The 17,815-nt window shown below is 46.3% G+C and overlaps 1 long non-coding RNA gene across 1 annotated transcript in view; it reads right to left on the reverse strand.

Moving 5' to 3' along the window:
- The window catches only part of LOC143809671 (uncharacterized), a 51,667-nt gene extending 34,068 nt beyond the window's left edge, over nucleotides 1-17,599 (reverse strand). The window contains exon 1 of the long non-coding RNA XR_013222384.1: nucleotides 17,282-17,599. This is a non-coding gene — a long non-coding RNA (uncharacterized LOC143809671). The remainder of the gene's footprint in view (nucleotides 1-17,281) is intronic.
- Between the last annotated feature and the right edge of the window lie 216 nt (nucleotides 17,600-17,815).

The following is a 17,815-nucleotide window of genomic DNA, read 5'->3' on the forward strand; positions in this document are numbered from 1 at the left end:
GTATATGGGGGGGACCTGGATGGGGGACCTGTCTGCAATATATAGGGGGACCTGTCTGCAATATATGGGGGGGGGACCCGTCTGCAATATATGGGGGGGCCTGGAAGGGGGACCTGTCAGCAATATATGGGGGGGACCTGGATGGGATACCTGTCTGCAATATATGGGGGGGGGGGACATGGATGGGGAACGTGTCTGCAATATATGGGGGGGACATGGATGGGGAACGTGTCTGCAATATATGGGGGGGACATGGATGGGGAACATGTCTGCAATATATGCTGGGGAAAAAGTACCTAATGGAAACCATACCAGTCAATAGTACCATGTCACAAACCCAAATCCTGGATTAATAATCAATTATAAAGGAGACTGGATAGGACCATAACGAACAAACTGCATATTCAATAAGAGCACAAATGGGTCCAGAAAAACGCAGTCACAAGTCCAGATTACAAATATACGAACAAACTTTATTTAAATATTTCAAGTGTAAAACAGCAGATTGGGAAATCCCCCAAATATGGCCGTTTTGTTACATTTGCGCATGTCCGTATTCTCTTCTATCATTCACACCAAATACGGCCGCTCTGTTACGTTTGCGCATGTCCGCCTGTACCTTCACTAAGATAGCGGCTCAGTGACTTCGTTTATTTATTATATATGTCATTTCCAGCTATGGTTATCGCAGTGCCGCTGCCCCCGGATCACATGGGGCCCCTGTTGTTCCGGGTTACACGAATCAGATACCATAAATTACATTCCGGGTACAAACATTTCCGGTCCTGCAAGTATAAATCTCAATCCAGTTTTACCTCCACATACCCCTTGAGAAAGGCATTCGCCGAAACGCGCGTCGGGGGGGACGGCGTCTGGTGCACACATATTTGTGTTACGGAACTACTGGCATGTATATATGTTCATTATGATTATCTTAATACATTCTAGTAGCTGTTGGTTGTTACTTAACTAATTATGCTTGAATATATACCATGTACCAACGCTACTATGATTTATTATTTATGATCTATATGTGTGCTCCTCTCTCTGTCCGATTATACGTGCTAAGGATGGCACAGGGGGATTTCCAAATCTGCTGTTTTACACTTGAAATATTTAAATAAAGTTTGTTTGTATATTTGTAATATATGCTGGGGACCTGGATGGGGCACATGTCTGCAATATATGGGGGGACCTGGATGGGGCACATGTCTGCAATATATGGGAGGACCTGGATGGGGCACATGTCTGCAATATATGGGAGGACCTGGATGGGGCACATGTCTGCAATATATGGGGGGACCTGGGTGGGGGACGTCTGCAATATATGGGAGGGCCTGGATGGGGCACAAGTCTGCAATAAATGGGGGGACCTGGATGGGGCACGTCTGCAATATGTGGGAGGACCTGGATGGGGCACATGTCTGCAATATAAGGGGGGACCTGGAAGGGGTACCTGTCTGCAATATATGGGGGAACCTGGATGGGGTACTTGTCTAACCTATGGGTTGACCTGGATGGGGCACATGTCTGCAATATATGGGGGAACCTGGATGGGGCACATGTCTGCAATATATGGGGGAACCTGGATGGGGCACATGTGTGCAATATGGGGAAATGGATGGGGGACATAACGACAAAAATGGGACCAGCATTACTACAAGATAGGGACCAGCATGGTACACATTACTAAAAGATGGAGACCAGCATGGGGCACATTACTATAAGATGGGGACCAGCATGGGGCATTACTACAAGTTAGGGACCAGCATGGGGCATTACTACAAGATAGGGACCAGCATGGGGCATTACTACAAGTTAGGGACCAGCCTGGGGCTTTACTACAAGATAGGGACCAGCCTGGGGCATTACTACAAGATAGGGACCAGCATGGTGCACATTACTATAAGGCCATGTGCACACGCTGCGGATTTTGCTGCGCATCCGCAGCGGATTTGACGCTGCGGATCCGCAGCAGTTTTCCCCAAGTTTACAGTACCATGTAAACCTATGGAAAAAAAAAACCGCTGTGCACATGCTGCGGAAAAATCCGCGCTGATAATTTTCCGCAGCATGTCAATTCTTTCTGCAGATTCCGCAGCGATTTTCAACCAGCACCAATAGGAAACTGCAGTTGAAAACCTGCAGAGGAATCCGCAGAAGAAACCGCAAGAAAATCCGCAGTGAAAACCGCAGTGATTTTGTACTGCGGATATTCCAAATCCGCTGCGGAAAAATCCGCAGCAGAATCCGCAACGTGTGCACATACCCTAAGATGGAGACCAGCATGGGGCACATTACTTCAAGATAGGAACCAGCCTGGGGCATTAATACAAGATAGGGACCAGCATGGTGCACATTACTATAAGATGGAGACCAGCATGGGGCATTACTACAAGTTAGGGACCAGCATGGGGCATTACTACAAGATAGGGACCAGCATGGGGCATTACTACAAGTTAAGGTACCTTCACACTAAGCGACGCTGCAGCGATATCGACAACGATGCCGATCGCTGCAGCGTCGCTGTTTGGTCGCTGGAGAGCTGTCACACAGACAGCTCTCCAGCGACCAACGATGCTGAAGTCCCCGGGTAACCAGGGTAAACATCGGGTTGCTAAGCGCAGGGCCGCGCTTAGTAACCCGATGTTTACCCTGGTTACCAGTGTAAATGTAAAAAAACAAACACTACATACTTACATTCGCGTCCCCCGGCGTCCGCTTCCCTGCACTGTGTGAGCGCCGGCCCTAACAGCAGAGCGGTGACGTCACCGCTGTGCTTTGCTTTCCGGCCGGCACTGACACACTCAGTGCAGGAAGCTCTGAGCAGCAGCGCGGACGCCGGGGGACGTGACAGACATCAGTGGGTATGTAGTGGTTTTTTTTTTACTTTTACAAAGGTAACCAGGGTAAATATCGGGTTACTAAGCGCGGCCCTGCGCTTAGTAACCCGATATATACCCTGGTTACCATTGTAAAACATCGCTGGTATCGTTGCTTTTGGTGTCAAACACGACGATACACGCCGATCTGACGACCAAATAAAGTTCTGAACTTTCAGCAACGACCGATATCACAGCGGGATCCAGATCGCTGCTGCGTGTCAAACACAACGATATCGCTATCCAGGACGCTGCAACGTCACGGATCGCTATCATTATCGTTGTAAAGTCGCTTAGTGTGAAGGTACCTTTAGGGACCAGCATGGGGCATTACTACAAGATAGGGACCAGCCTGGGGCATTACTACAAGATAGGGACCAGCATGGTGCACATTACTATAAGATGGAGACCAGCATGGGGCACATTACTACAAGATAGGGACCAGCCTGGGGCATTACTACAAGATAGGGACCAGAATGGGGCACATTACTATAAGATGGGAACCAGCATGGGGCATTACTACAAGTTAGGGACCAGCATGGGGCATTACTACAAGATAGGGACCAGCATGGGGCATTACTACAAGTTAGGGACCAGCATGGGGCATCACTACAAGATAGGGACCAGCATGGGGCATTACTACAAGATCGGACAGAATAGATGAAGACTGGAGGGCTCCGCAAATAAGTACCAACAAGGAAGGTTCACCGTGGGCCTGGATTTAACCCCTTCCTGACCTCGGACGGGATAGTACGTCCGAGGTCAGAAGCCCCGCTTTGATGCGGGCTCCGGCGGTGAGCCTGCATCAAAGCCGGGACATGTCAGCTGTTTTGAACAGCTGACATGTGCCCGTAATAGGTGCGGGCAGAATCACGATCTGCCCGCGCCTATTAACTAGTTAAATGCCGCTGTCAAACGCAGACAGCGCATTTAACCGGCGCTTCCGGCCAGGCGGCTGGAAATTAGGGCATCGCCGACCCCCGTCACATGATCGGAGATCGGCAATGCTTGTACATTGTAACCATAGAGGTCCTTGAGACCTCTATGGTTACTGATCGCCGGTAGCTGTGAGCGCCACCCAGTGGTCGGCGCTCACAGCACACCTGCATTTCTGCTACATAGCAGCGAACATCAGATCGCTGCTATGTAACAGAGGCGATCGCGTTGTGCCAGCTTCTAGCCTCCCATGGAGGCTATAGAAGCATGGCATAAGTAAAAAAAAAAAAGTAAAAAAAAAAAAGTGAAAAAAATAAAAAAATATAAAAGTTTAAATCACCCCCCTTTCGCCCCAATCAAAATAAATCAATACAAAAAAAAAATCAAACCTACACATATTTGGTATCGCCGCGTTCAGAATCGCCCGATCTATCAATAAAAAAAAGCATTAACCTGATCGCTAAACGGTGTAGCGAGAAAAAAAATTTGAAAGGCCAGAATTACGTTTTTTTGGTCGCCGCGACATTGAATTAAAATGCAATAACGGGCGATCAAAAGAACGTATCTGCACCGAAATGATATCATTAACCCCTTCACCCCCGGAGCTTTTTCCGTTTTTCCGTTTTCGTTTTTCGCTCCCCTCCTTCCCAGAGCCATAACTTTTTTATTTTTCCGTCAATTTGGCCATGTGAGGGCTTATTTTTTGCGGGACGAGTTGTACTTTTGAACGACATCATTGGTTTTAGCATGTCGTGTACTAGAAAACGGGAAAAAAATTCCAAGTGCAGTGAAATTGCAAAAAAAGTGCAATCCCACACTTGTTTTTTGCTTGCCTATTTTGCTAGGTTCACTAAATGCTAAAACTGACCTGCCATTATGATTCTCCAGGTCACTACGAGTTCATAGACACCTAACATGACTAGGTTATTTTTCACCTAAGTGGTGAAAAAAAATTCCAAACTTTGCAAAAAACAAAACAAAACAAAATTGCGCCATTTTCCGATACTCGTAGCGTCTCCATTTTTCGTGATCTGGGGTCAGGTGAGGGCTTATTTTTTGCGTGCCGAGCTGGCGTTTTTAATGATAGCATTTTGGTGTAGATACGTTCTTCTGATCGCCCATTATTGCATTTTAATGCAATGTCGTGGCGACCAAAAAAACGTAAATCTGGCGTTTCGAATTTTTTTCTCATTACGCCATTTAGCGATCAGGTTAATGCTTTTTTTTTATTGATAGATCGGGCGATTCTGAACGCGGCGATACCAAATATGTGTAGGTTGGGGTTTTTTTATTGATTTATTTTGATTGGGGCGAAAGGGGGGTGATTTAAACTTTTATGTTTTTTTTATTTTTTTCACATTTTTAAAAACTTTTTTTTTTTTACTTTTGCCATGTTTCTATAGCCTCCATGGGAGGCTAGAAGCAGGCACAGCCCGATCGGCTCTGCTATGCAGCAGTGATCATAAGATCGCTGCTACACAGCAGATTTGCAGGTGTGCTGTGAGCGCCGACCACAGGGGGGCGCTCACAGCCACCGGCAATCAGTAACCATAGAGGTCTCAAGGACTTCTATGGTTACAATGGAGGAGCATCGCCGACCCCCGATCATGTGACGGGGGTCGGCGATGCGCTCATATCCGGCCGCACGGCCGGATGCGGTAGTTAAATGCCGCTGTCTGCGTTTGACAGCGGCATTTAACTAGTTAATAGGCGCGCGCAGATCGCGATTCTGCTCGCGCCTATTGCGGGCACATGTCAGCTGTTCAAAACAGCTGACATGTCCCGGCTTTGATGTGCGCTCACCGCCGGAGCGCACATCAAAGCGGGGGTCCCGACATGTGACGTACTATACCGTCACATGTCGGGAAGGGGTTAAAAACGCCAGCTCGGCACGCAAATAATAAGCCCTCAGCCGACCCTAGGTCATGAAAAATGGAGACGCTACGAGTATCGGAAAATGGCGCAATTTTTTTTTTTTTAGCAAAGTTTGGAATTTTTTTTTCACCACTTAGATAAAAAATAACCTAGTCATGTTAGGTGTCTATGAACTCATACTGACCTGGAGAATCATAATGGCAGGTCAGTTTTAGCATTTAGTGAACCTAGCAAAAAAGCCAAACAAAAAACAAGTGTGGGACTGCACTTTTTTTGCAATTTCGCCTCACTTGAAATTTTTTTCCCGTTTTCTAGTACACGACATGGTAAAACCAATGATGTCGTTCAAAAGTACATCTCATCCCGCAAAAAATAAGCCGTCACATGGCCAAATTGACGGAAAAATAAAAAAGTTATGGCTCTGGGAAGGAGGGGAGCGAAAAACGAACACGGAAAAACGGAAAATCCCAAGGTCATGAAGGGGTTAAGCATAACAAAAGGCAAGACAAAGATCATGCCCACATATATAGGAACACCTCCATATATAACAGTATCAAAATTGTATGATCACACTACTTTTCCCTGAGGAAGCCGCGATTTGGGCGGCGATACGCATGGGAACCTATCCCACATCCTGTCTCCCCACTTCACATGACTTTATGCAGCATTTTATTGGACTGTGGGTATGAGGGGGTTTTGGTTTGAGGCTTGGGTTCTTATATTTTTCAGTTCCCTCTCTCCCTACCCCTCTCCACAGCTCTAACTTTTTCATACTCTGTCATGTGCTTGATGTCTAACTGCTAATACCATTGTGCCAAAATTATGCACCTTATTGTTGGGCCTGTATGGTACTGTGATATTTATACTATCATGCAAATTGCATAATGGGGCTCTGAGGACCTGTATCATTTGTAATTTGCAGTAATACCATTTTGACATCCTTGTTGTGGGTGACATGCTCTGTGGGTTGTCATTGCCCCTATACTAGGGCATGACATATGTATAGGTACTATTTACATATTTGCTATTTTTAAGTGTTTTGTTCTTCACACATATAATGTTCTTTGAGGTTTGCTAATAAAATACAATTTTGATACCGTTATATGTGGAGGTGTTCCTATATATGTGGGCATGATCTTTGTCTTGCCTTTTGTTATACAAGATGGGAACCATAATGGTGCACATTACTATAAGATAGAGACCAGCATGGGGCATTACTACAAGATAGTGACCAGCATGGGGCACATTACTACAAGATAGGGACCAGCATGGGGCATTACTACAAGATAGGGACCAGCATGGGGCATTACTACAAGATGGGGACCAGCCTGGGGCACATTACTACAAGATGGGGACCAGCCTGGGGCACATTACTACAAGATGGGGACCAGCCTGGGGCATTACTACAAGATAGGGACCAGCATGGGGCACATTACTATAAGATGGGGACCAGCATGGGGCATTACTACAAGATAGTGACAAGCATGGGGCACATTACTACAAGATAGGGACCAGCATGGGGCATTACTACAAGATAGTGACAAGCATGGGGCACATTACTACAAGATAGGGACCAGCATGGGGCATTACTACAAGATAGGGACCAGCATGGGGCATTACTACAAGATAGGGACCAGCATGGGGCATTACTACAAGATGGGGACCAGCATGGGGCATTACTACAAGATGGGGACCAGCATGGGGCATTACTACAAGATGGGGACCAGCCTGGGGCACATTACTACAAGATGGGGACCAGCCTGGGGCACATTACTACAAGATGGGGACTAGCCTGGGGCACATTACTACAAGATGGGGACCAGCCTGGGGCATTACTACAATATAGGGACCAGCATGGGGTACATTACTATAAGATGGGGACCAGCATGGGGCACATTACTACAAGATGGGGACCAGCATGGGGCACATTACTACAAGATGGGGACCAGCATGGGGCACATTACTACAAGATGGGGACCAGCATGGGGCACATTACTACAAGATGGGGACCAGCCTGTGGCATTACTACAAGATAGAGACCAGCATGGGGCACATTACTATAAGATGGGGACCAGAATGGGGCATTACAACAAGTTAGGGACCAGCCTGGGGCATTACTACAAGATAGGGACCAGCATGGGGCACATTACTACAAGATGGGGACCAGCATGGGGCATTACTACAAGATAGGGACCAGCATGGGGCACATTACTATTAGATGGGGACCAGAATGGGGCATTACAACAAGTTAGGGACCAGCATGGGGCATTACTACAAGATAGGGACCAGCATGGGGCACATTACTACAAGATGGGGACCAGCATGGGGCATTACTACAAGATAGAGACCAGTTCAAAAGGTGTATAGAGAAAAAAAATGGTATCACTAAAAATGTCATTTTGTCATGCAAATAATGCAGCCCCCGAAATTAAATGCTTTTCTGTGTGCGGCCCATATACCCAGCCGAGTTTGAGACCCCTGCCCTAGAGCCTAGTCATTGGTGGCCTTGCATAGAAAGTATAGCCAAATGTGCACCATAAAATGAAGTTATATACCTGAATTCAGATAGTCCGGTAGTTACCCTTCGCCCCAATGCACGTTTTGCCTGTAGCTTCTTCCGGGGAAGAACATATTTTATAGAACGAGGATTCTTAAAGGGAATCTGTCACCTCATTTTTCACTTATAAGCTGCAGCCACCGCCATTAGGGGCTTATCTACAGCATTTTGTAATGCACTGTAGATAAGCCCCCCGATGTAACCTGAAAGATAAGACAAACAAGTTACATTATACTCACCCAGGGGCGGTCCGGTGTGGTTTGTGTCCGATAGGCGTCGCAGGTGCGGCGCCACCCATCTTCACGCAATGACGTCCTCTTCCTTGTTTCTGTGACGGCTCCTGCGCAGGTGCACCGATTTCTGATTTGCCCTGTTGATGGCAGCGCAGTACTGCAGTGCGCAGGCGCTGGGCCTCTCTGACCTTTCCCGGCCCCTGCACACTGCAGTACTTTGCTCTGCCCTCAACAGGGCAGAGAATTACGCCTGTGCATGATCCGCGACAAAAGCAAGAAAGAGGACACAGACCGCCCCTGGGTGAGTATAATTTAACTTGTTTTTCTTATCTTTCAGGTTACATCGGGGGCTTATCTACAGCATTACAGAATGCTTCCTATTGGCGGTGGCCGCAGCTTATATGCGAAAAATGAGATGATAGATTCCCTTTATCCCCTTCATGACGGAGCCCTTTTTTGTTTTTGTTTTTCGCTCCCCTCCTTCCCAGAGGCATAACTTTTTTATTTTTCCATCAATATGGCCATGTGAGGGCTTGTTTTTTGCAGGATGAGTTGTACTTTTGAACAACACCATTGGTTTTACCATGCCTTGTACTAGAAAACGGGAAGAAAATTTCAAGTGTGGTGAAATTGCAAAAAAAGTGCAATCCCACACTTGTTTTTTGTTTGGCTTTTTTTGCTAGGTTCAACTAACTGCTAAAACTGACCTGCCATTGTGATTCTCCAGGTCATTCCGAGTTCATAGACACCAAACATGTCTAGATTATTTTTAATGCAATGTCGCAGCGACCAAAAAAAAGTAATTCTGTCGTTTTGAATTTTTTTCTCACTACGTTGTTTAGCGATCAGTTTAATCCTTTTTTTATTGATAGATCGAGCGATTCTGAATGCGGTGATATGCTAAATATGTGTATGTTTCATTTTTTTATTGTTTTATTTTGAATGGGGCGAAATAGGGGTTATTTAAACGTTTATATTTTTTTCATTTTTTTTTCATATTTTTTAAAACTTTTTTTACTTTTGCCATGCTTCAGAAGCTGGCACAACTTGATCGGCTCAGCCACATAGGAGCAAAGCTCAGATCGCTCCTATGTAGCTGAATTCCTGCATTGCTATGAGCGGCGACCACAGGGTGGCGCTCACAGCAATCCGGCATCAACAACCATAGAGGTCTCGAGGAGACCTCTGGTTGTCATGTCGACACATCGCTGACCCCCGATCACGACGGGGGTCAGCGATGTGCTCAATTCCGACCCCATGGCCGGAAGTGCTAGTTAAATGCCACTGTCATCGTTTGACAGCAGCATTTAACTAGTTAATAGCGGCGGGTGGATCGCATTTCCACCCGCTGCTATTGCGCGCACATGTCAGCTGTACAAAACAGCTGACATGTCCCGGCTTTCTCCAGGCACGTGCGCACGTTCAGGTCCCCTGGCTTGTTTACCATTTCGGATTTTTCCTCTTTAGGCGCCCCATACTTTGACACTCCAGTATAGTTTGTAATTGATAAAGGCCAGATGCAGCCGAAACGTTTTGCCTTGACTACATTAAAAGTAAAAAAATTCATCCTTAAGTTGAGTGCCTAGTTTATTTTGTATTACATCAGGAGATGTGACTGCTCTACCTGGCCTCCGGCGATACACTGACAGGAGGTAATCGCTCCCATACTGTATCACTGAGAGTTCACCAGAGTTCATCAGCTCCCATACTCTCACTTATGGTGGAATGGTATTAGTGATGAGCGAGTATACTCATTGCTCGGGTGGTCTCCGAGTATTTGTGAGTGCTCGGAGATTTAGTTTTTGATAACGCAGCTGCATGATTTGCGGCTGCTAGCCAGGCTGAGTACCTGTGTGAGTTGCTAGGGAATCCCCACATGTATTCAAGCTGTCTAGTAGCCGCAAATCATGCAGCTGCGTCAACAAAGACTAAATCTCCGAGCACTCAAATACTCGGAGACCACCCGAGGGACAAGTATACTCGCTCATCACTAGTAAGTATATGTTGGTTTATTATTTTTGATTGCTTGCAGGAGAGGAAGGGGTCAGGGATTAGTTGTTTGGTGAGTATGTACAGTGCCTACAAGTAGTATTCAACCCCCTGCAGATTTAGCAGGTTTACACATTTGGAATTAACTTGGCATTGTGACATTTGGACTGTAGATCAGCCTGGAAGTGTGAAATGCACTGCAGCAAAAAAGAATGTTATTTCTTTGTTTATTTTTTTTTTTTTAATTGTGAAAAGTTTTTTCAGAGGGTCATTTATTATTCAACCCCTCAACCCACCAGAATTCTGTTTGGTTCCCCTAAAGTATTAAGAAGTAGTTCAGGCACAAAGAACAATGAGCTTCACATGTTTGGATTAATTATCTCTTTTTCCAGCCTTTTCTGACTATTTAAGACCCTCCCCAAACTTGAGAACAGCACTCATACCTGGTCAACATGGGAAAGACAAAGGAGCATTCCAAGGCCATCAGAGACAAGATCGTGGAGGGTCACAAGGCTGGCAAGGGGTACAAAACCCTTTCCAAGGAGTTGGGCCTACCTGTCTCCACTGTTGGGAGCATCATCCGGAAGTGGAAGGCTTATGGAACTACTGTTAGCCTTCCACGGCCCGGACAGCCTTTGAAAGTTTCCTCCCGTGCCGAGGCCAGGCTTGTCCGAAGAGTCAAGGCTAACCCAAGGACAACAAGGAAGGAGCTCCGGGAAGATCTCATGGCAGTGGGGACATTGGTTTCAGTCAATACCATAAGTAACGTACTCCACCGCAATGGTCTCCGTTCCAGACGAGCCCATAAGGTACCTTTACTTTCAAAGCGTCATGTCAAGGCTCGTCTACAGTTTGCTCATGATCACTTGGAGGACTCAGACTGACTGGTTCAAGGTTCTCTGGTCTGATGAGACCAAGATCGAGATCTTTGGTGCCAACCACACACGTGACGTTTGGAGACTGGATGGCACTGCATACAACCCCAAGAATACCATCCCTACAGTCAAGCATGGTGGTGGCAGCATCATGCTGTAGGGCTGTTTCTCAGCCAAGGGGCCTGGCCATCTGGTCCGCATCCATGGGAAGATGGATAGCACGGCCTACCTGGAGATTTTGGCCAAGAACCTCTGCTCCTCCATCAAGGATCTTAACCCCTTCCCGACCCATGACGCCACGTAGGCGTCATGAAAACCCGTGCCAATCCGACCCATGATGCCTATGTGGCGTCATGGAATGATCGCGTCCCTGCAGATCGGGTGAAGGGGTTAACTCCTATTTTACCCGATCTGCAGGGAGAGGGGGAGTGGTGCTTCAGCCCAGGGGGGGTGGCTTCACCCCCCCCGTGGCTACGATCGCTCTGATTGGCTGTTGAAAGTGAAACTGCCAATCAGAGCGATTTGTAATATTTCACCTAAAAAACTGGTGAAATATTACAATCCAGCCATGGCCGATGCTGCAATATCATCGGCCATGGCTGGAAAACCTGAAGTCACCCCCCCCCCACACCCACCGATCGCCCCCCCAGTCCTCCGTTAGTCCTCCGGTCCCCTCCGTCCGCCTGCCGGCTCCCCCGTCCTGCTGTCCGCTCCCCCCTGTGGTCCGATCACCCCCCCTGTGCTCCAATCACCCCCCCTGTGCTCCAATCCACCCCCCCACCACCCCTTCATACTTACCGATCCTCCCGGTGTCCGTACGCCTCCTCGCTGGGCGCCGCCATCTTCCAAAATGGCGGGCGCATGCTCAGTACGCCCGCCGAATCTGCCAGCCGGCAGATTCCTTACAAGTACATTTTGATCGCTGTGGTAGGTTCTATCACAGCGATCAAAATAAAAAAATAATAAATAACCCCCCCCCCTTTATCACCCCCATAGGTAGGGACAATAATAAAATAAAGAAAATATTTTTTTTTCTTTTTCCACTAGGGTTAGGGTTAGAACTAGGGTTAGAACTAGGGGTAGGGTTAGGGTTACGGGTAGGGTTAGGGGTAGGGTTATGGCATGTGCACACAGAGCGGATCGGCAGCGGATCGGCAGATCGGCCGCGGATCCGCAGCGGATCGGCCGCGGATCCGCAGCGGATCGGCCGCGGATCCGCAGCGGATTGGCCGCTGCGAATTCGAAGCAGTTTTCCATCAGGTTTACAGTACCATGTACACCTAAGGAAAACCAAATCCGCTGTGCCCATGGTGCGGAAAATTCCGTGCAGAAACGCTGCGTTGTATTTTCCGCAGCATGTCAATTCTTTGTGCGGATTCCGCAGCGTTTTACACCTGTTCCTCAATAGGAATCCGCAGGTGAAATCCGCACAAAAAAACACTGGAAATCTGCTGTAAATCCGCAGGTAAAACGCAGTGCCTTTTACCTGCAGATTTTTCAAAAATCGTGCGGAAAAATCTCACACGAATCCGCAACGTGGGCACATAGCCTTAGGGTTAGGGTTGGAATTAGAGTTAGGGTTGGAATTAGGGCTAGGGTTTGAAATAGGGTTAAGATTAGGCTTGTGGTTAGGGTTACGGATAGGGTTAGGGGTGTGTTGGGGTTACAGTTGTGGTTAGGGTTGGGATTAGGGTTGGAATTAGGGTTACGGGTGTGTTGCGGTTAGGGTTGTGGTTAGGGGTTTGTTGGGGTTAGGGTTGTGATTAGGGTTATGGCTACAGTTGGGATTAGGATTAGGCGTGTGTTGGGGTTAGTGTTGAAGTTAGAATTGAGGGGTTTCCACTGTTTAGGCACATCAGGGGTCTCCAAACGCAACATGGCGCCACCATTGATTCCAGCCAATCTTGCGTTCAAAAAGTCAAATGGTGCTCCCGCCCTTCCAAGCCCCGACGTGCGCCAAACAGTGGTTTACCCCCACATTTGGGTTACCAGCGTAAAAAGTCAAATGGCGCTCCTTCCCTTCCGAGCCTTACCATGTGCCGAAACAGTGGTTTACCCCCACATGTGAGGTATCGGTGTACTCAGGAGAAATTGCCCAACAAATTTTAGGATCCATTTTATCCTGTTGCCCATGTGAAAATGAAAAAATTGAGGCTAAAATAATTTTTTTGTGAAAAAAAAGTACTTTTTCATTTTTACGGATCAATTTGTGAAGCACCTGGGGGTTTAAAGTGCTCACTATGCTTCTAGATAAGTTCCTTGGCGGGTCTAGTTTCCAAAATGGGGTCACTTGTGGGGGAGCTCCAATGTTTAGGCACACGGGGGCTCTCCAAACGCGACATGGTGTCCGCTAAAGATTGGAGCAAATTTTTCATTGAAAAAGTCATATGGCGCTCCTTCCCTTCCGAGCCCTGCCGTGCGCCCAAACAGTGGTTTACCCCCACATATGAGGTATCAGCTTACTCAGGACAAATTGGACAACAACGTCCGTGGTCCAGTTTCTCCTTTTACCCTTGGGAAAATAAAAAAATTGTTGCTAAAAGATCATTTTTGTGACTAAAAAGTTAAATGTTCATTTTTTACTTCCATGTTGCTTCTGCTGCTGTGAAACACCTGAAGGGTTAATAAACTTCTTGAATGTGGTTTTGAGCACCTTGAGGGGTGCAGTTTTTAGAATGGTGTCACTTTTGGGTATTTTCAGCCATATAGAACCCTCAAAATGACTTCAAATGTGAGGTGGTCCCTAAAAAATATGGTTTTGTAAATTTTGTTGTAAAAATTAGAAATCACTGGTCAAATTTTAACCCTTATAACTTCCTAGCAAAAAAAAAATTTGTTTCCAAAATTGTGCTGATGTAAAGTAGACATGTGGGAAACGTTATTTATTAACTATCTTGTGTCACATAACTCTCTGGTTTAACAGAATAAAAATTCAAAATGTGAAAATTGCGAAATTTTCTAAATTTTCGCCAAATTTCCGTTGTTTTCACAAATAAACTCAGAAATTATCGACCTAAATTTACCACTAACATGAAGCCCAATATGTCACGAAAAAACAATCTCAGAATCGCTAGGATCCGTTGAAGCGTTCCTGAGTTATTACCTCATAAAGGGACACTGGTCAGAATTGCAAAAAACGGCAAGGTCATTAAGGCCAAAATAGGCTGGGTCATGAAGGGGTTAAGATGGGTCGTCATTTCATCTTCAAACAAGACAACGACCCAAAGCACACACCCAAGAAAACCAAGGCCTGGTTCAAGAGGCAAAAAATCAAGGTGTTGCAGTGGCCTAGTCAGTCTCCTGACCTTAACCCAATTGAAAACTTGTGGAAGGAGCTCAAGATTAAAGTCCACATGAGACACCCAAAGAACCTAGATAACTTGGAGAAGATCTGCATGGAGGAGTGGGCCAAAATAACTCCAGAGACCTGTGCCGGCCTGATCAGGTCTTATAAAAGACGATTATTAGCTGTAATTGCAAACAAAGGTTATTCCACAAAATATTAAACCTAGGGGTCAAATAATAATTGACCCACACTTTTATGTTTAAAATTTATAAAAATTGAACTGAGCAACAAAACTTTTTGGTTTGTAAGATTTATGCATCTGTTAATAAATCCTGCTCTTGTTTGAAGTTTGAAGGCTCTAACTTATTTGCATCTTATTAAACCTGCTAAATCTGCAAGGGGTTGAATACTACTTGTAGGCACTGTATATTGCATTTAATTATGTAAATGTTTTGGGGGTTTTTTTTACAATTAAACACAGGCGCCAGATGATGGGACTACTCTACCATCATCGGCTCATGCGGTCACTGTCATATGTGACAGAAGAACAGAAGACATAGCCGGATGGGAGTAGCAGTCCCATAAGACGACGCCTGGGTACAGACACACACACACACACACACACACACACACACACACACACACACACACACACCCGCAGACAGACACAGACACGCACATATTCTCCGCCCACACTCTTCCTTCTTCTGACATCATTTCCTTTCTGAAGCATTTTTAGTAAGCAAATCCGCAAACCTTTTTACACCTGTGGTTTGGCTGCAGATTTAACTGACTCAATGTAAGTTAATGGGGGCAGATACGCTGCAGATCCGCAAAAAGAATGACATGCTGCGGAAAATAAAACGCTGCAAATCAGGACGGAATTTTCTGCAGCATGTGCACAACAATTCTGGATTCCCATTGATTAACCTTACTTGAGCAATCCTTTGCGAATTTGGTGCATTTCCACCCAGTAAAAACAACAAATCCGCGACATGTGCACATAGCCTAAGTCAGACCCGAAAAGTCTTTCCCTTTGCGGTGTCCTGGGGGTTGTAATGCGACACCCATTCACATGAATTACGCTACGATGTACCATACATAGTAACAGCACATAGTGATCTTTGGCCGTGTGACATGTGCTGCGGCTAAAGTCAGTAGCCTGGGTCTTACAAGGACAGGCACCCTACAGAACATGCCACCGTCAAACTCCTTGCATACCAATACATAAAAAATAAAATTACAAAATAATTGTTATTGCAGTAATCTTACAGATCTGGAGAATCCTGTTTCCAGGTTTTCTTTATCACACTAAATGCTATAAATAATTTTTTCACACTACTTTCCCCCCATTTTTCATTACATTATATGGTAAAATAGATGGTGTGATTGATCCTGCAAAATAACATGCTCTAGTACGACTATGTCAGAAAATTAAAAAGATATACATATGACTGTTGGAAGAGAAGGAAAAAGCGAAAGCGCAAACCAACAACCACCAGGTCAGGAAAGAGGTTAGGCTACGTTCACATTAGCGTTGTGCGACGCAGCGTCAGGCGCCGCTGCGTCGCCGCATGCGTCATGCACCCCTATATTTAACATGGGGGCGCATGGACATGCGTTGCATTTGCGTTTTGTGACGCATGCGTCGCTGCCGCGTACGCGTCAGGGCGCACAGGACGCAGCAAGTTGCATTTTTTATGCGTCCAAAATCAAGCAAAAAAAGGACGCATGCGTCACAAAATGCTGCGTTGTGCATGCGTTCACATTTGCGTTGTGCGTTGCGTCGCCGACGCTGCGGCCCACAACGCAAATGTGAACGTAGCCTTACAGGCTACATCTGAGCACTAATCAAAATCCTGTCAGGTGAAAGGGACCTAAAGGGCTTTCCACAGTTTCCAGCCGCACAGCGACCTCTACACAGGGGCTCGCAAGGAGGCAGAGAAGGATCTGTGCTAATCTAGACCTGGGCCAAACTGCGGGAACTTCTCACGTTTACTTTCCATAAAATTTTTTAAAATGGGTCAAGTAAAATAATGCAATAAAACAACATATATTACAAATAACAAAGCATGAAATAGGCTAAACGAATACTCTGCACAACTCTTACAGTAACTGCTCTACTAATCTGCAGGCAGTACTAAGCTTAGCATGCGCCATTTGCCAAGATGGTCGCACATTAATTTCCACCTCTGTATCTGGATACCATTTGTAAGTGCAATACAGAACGCCTGCCATTTTGCATAAACGTACATAAGATTAGCTCCATTAGCTTCATATTTATTTAGCTACTTCCAAAATTTGTCGGATTTGCTGCTCATTCCTTCACATAGAAAAATGAGGTGAACCGCTGCCATTTTGTGCCCGCTTTCCCGCCATTTACTGTTCGTGGGAGGAGTCTTGTGTTTTCCCGCCGTAATTGCCCGCAGTGTATGTCGTCGGCTGCAGTTGCAGCAGAACTGTGCAGTTATCATCACCGGCGACCCGTATAACAGATTTCTATGGCGCAGTTCTCACTTCTGCCATAATAAAACCTTTCTCGTGCACAGCCTCCAGGAGGACGGAACTAGCTACACTAAAAGTCTCTACCCCCGCGCTGTAGTGTAGCTAGCTAATAGTCATATGCCGCGCACTGCTCCGCTCCTCACCAGTTCCTGTAGGCTCCGTGCTGATGTCTTTCAGACATGGCGATGGGTTGTGAGGTGAAACTCTTCAGGCGGTTCTTTACGGTGCTGCTCATCTTCAGGGGCGCTGGCTGTAATGATGGCCGCCTCACAGCTCCTGACTTATTATAGGGGGGGCGGGACTGTACAGTGACACGTGTGAGGGGAAGGCTTGTCCTGTCATCTGTAACTGCATAATGGAGTCTTCCTACACCACTATGCCCAAGACACCGTAATGTACACAGCCCCATAAAATATAAGACCTGGCTCACTGATGGTTGTATTCATTAAAGGGAACCTGTCTCCCCCCTCAGGCGTTTGTAACTAAAAGAGCCACTTGTGTAGCACTAATGCTGCATTCTGACAAGGTGGCTCTTTTAGTTCTGGTCCCTGGCACTGCTGCAATAATCGTTTTTGAAATTTGTCCCTCATACTGTGAAATCGTCAGGCAGGTCTTTCTCCCCTAATCTGGGACCTCTGCGCGCTGAGCGCCTTCTCCTCTTCCTTCATTAGCGTCCC

The sequence above is a fragment of the Ranitomeya variabilis genome, chromosome 2, assembly GCF_051348905.1.
Source record: "Ranitomeya variabilis isolate aRanVar5 chromosome 2, aRanVar5.hap1, whole genome shotgun sequence".
Classification (NCBI taxonomy): domain Eukaryota; kingdom Metazoa; phylum Chordata; class Amphibia; order Anura; family Dendrobatidae; genus Ranitomeya; species Ranitomeya variabilis.